Source organism: Brachypodium distachyon, chromosome 3 (genome assembly GCF_000005505.3).
Source record: "Brachypodium distachyon strain Bd21 chromosome 3, Brachypodium_distachyon_v3.0, whole genome shotgun sequence".
NCBI lineage: Eukaryota > Viridiplantae > Streptophyta > Magnoliopsida > Poales > Poaceae > Brachypodium > Brachypodium distachyon.
Genome location: NC_016133.3, coordinates 31498492 through 31501197, shown reverse-complemented (window position 1 = coordinate 31501197; position 2706 = coordinate 31498492).

The window sequence follows — 2706 nt, the reverse complement described above, 5'->3', positions numbered from 1 at the left end:
ACATCTATGGCAACGAGAGCAAAGTACCGGGAGGCTGTTTTCAGGCTAAACGTTATAATATCACAAAGGTATCATTTTCAGTCTCTTATAAGCAATGCATATTTAGATTTTTACTATGCATGACATCTTTATGCTACTGTTAGAGAATTTGCTGCGCGCAATATTTTATGATCTGCTTCTTATTATGATGTATTATAAGCCTGTGTTCTAGAAACAATTACTGCACCTGATAGTTTTTTGTTCAACATGGTTGTCTTTTCTATGGTTGGTCCTATCATACGTAGCTAAGTAGTTCATGCCCAAGGATTTAGCTATATCAGTTGCCTCATATCTTAAGGTTTTGTCTACTATAGTTATTGCTCTCTTGTCATTTTTGGAAGAAAAACAGTGTAGACCTCTACTAGAAAGATGTCAAATGGGTCGCAATTTGTTGAATTTGATCAGGCTGTACTTAATTCATTTCTATTATTATTTTGTGTGTTGTCTTTTGCTTTCTTGCTCATTGTGGCATGTTTTATTTTTCATTTGCTGCATGTGTCATTGTTATGCAGATTCTACACACACACCACAAAATTAAGGACAAGAAAAAGCTTTATGTGCCTGTCACTCATGTGCCTACAAGTAACTTGATGATGAATTCTTATGATTTTTGTTGTTTTTTATTTATTTGTTGTTCTCCGTTGCAACGCACGGGCACTCTGCTATTGTAGATAGAAGATGCAGCAATCCTGCTGGCATCATGTTGCAAGGACATGAGGGTGGTTCCAAATGGGTAGATCCCAGGAGAATCAAACACCCACGAGCTGTTGCAGGCTGGAGTGGCTCGACTGCATGAGAAGACTGTGAAATCGCCATTCTCGGTCAACTGTTCTATGGAAAAGTGGTGGTTCACTTGGTTGCACGCTGTCAGGCCAGCTCTGAGAGCTGTTACACTCTTAATCCACTTAGTTCTAAACTATGTTTTGAACCTTTTTTTTTTGTTGCACTTTTGAATCTGGTTCTCTGTTTTCTAACAAATGGATTATGGACGCTGTGTTGTGGGCGGAATAAAACAAAGATTTTATATCATGTAAAACCCTACATGAATGAAATATTATTGAGTTTTCCTATATATAAATTGTGTGACATTGCTCCCACTTTGACAAACAAACCAAACAACTCAAGGCATCACAAACAAGTGGTTACTTATATGTGACTAAGAGGAGAAATAATATTTTAACTCACTACAATAATAGCATCTCTAGTAGACTTAGACAAAAAAAGCTACAAATCCATGGGAGATGATGAAACCCACGAAATAAGTGTCTTAGTAAAAAAATTCTCTCCAACAAGTATTTGATGTTATTTATGTCTTGATAAAAAAAATTAACAATCTTGTTAAAGAGAAGTCGCTTGTTTTTAAGTTAGAGATAAGTCGAAGTGCTTGTCCGTTGGATATTAATCCAGTGGCAACACGTGAAAGAGAAGGGAGTGGGGATGTCATCTGAATCTTAATCCAACAACTCTAATGCGCCGAGTGAGATTTAAGACTTTGGATAAAAAATTAGACGCGTGCACATGCCATTCATGAACTAGAGAGATAAACGTGTGAGAAGAGAGAGATGTGGGGAAAAGTAGAGGGCGTGCATGTGTCAGAGGGAAAGAAGACATGTGAAAGAAAGTAGAGTGCATGCATGTAAAAGGGATGTAAATTAAAAAAGAACACATGGCAAGCTAGGCATGGTAGGGGTATATACCGTGAGTGTTACCTAGAGCTTTGGCGTTCGTTTGCTCTAGCCAACCGATCGGGAAAAATGGGCCCATATATCTTACCAGCAACCAGCGATCGAGCAATTCCATTCATATGTGTCGGCTGTGATTTTTCCGCTCGAGTTTGCCATCGGAGGTGAGCCGATTTGGCTCTCCGACCGGGCAAGATTGTGCTCGCTACCCAACGCTAGGCGGCCCTCAAAAGCGCTCGGAGATTTCACCAGTACCAGCTTAGGCAGGCAAAGCCAAGGATCCAAACACGCCCTTAGTAACCACTTATCGCATCATTCACTTCGTTGAATTCGTTGTTGAAGCTCCTTTCTCTGCTCCATATCATAAAAAAAACTTACATGTCATGATCTTAATAGCTGAAGTGTATCATTAGAGATGCACAGGCCTCCATAATCAGTCCGGAATAAGATCGTCAAAGAACAAAAAGCAGAGTCGACTGTTTTCTTTTTAAATACTACTCCAGCTATTAATTAAAAGGAGTGGCGGGATCCAATTGCAGCTCATCCAGTATGGGAGATGGGCTGTTCACCATCAGCGTTTCTTCTACCCGCAGCAATGTCTTTGACGCTGGCACGGAAAGGGCATCGTTACCTTGCAGTTCCGGTACGAGCTGTGGTAAGAAAAACGAGTTAACCAGTGCACTCGGTGCTGTTTGACGACTCCCCTTTTACACATGGCCGTGCAGTCCATCATGCATCTTCGATACTTCGACGGTCTACCGCCGAAGAAGCACACGTGTGAAAGATCGAGCTCGGCCGGGTTGCGTGTACAGCGAACCACATTGCTAAACTGTTGAGCCAAACGACTCGGTCGCCGCTGCACATGCTCCATCGACCAAGTGAAAAAGAAGCTGACGGGCGGGGGCCCACGGGGAACCAGCCCAAAGACCTCCCTTCTGATTGGCCGCGTCGTCATCTGCCAGTTCGTTGCACGTTACTCATCGTA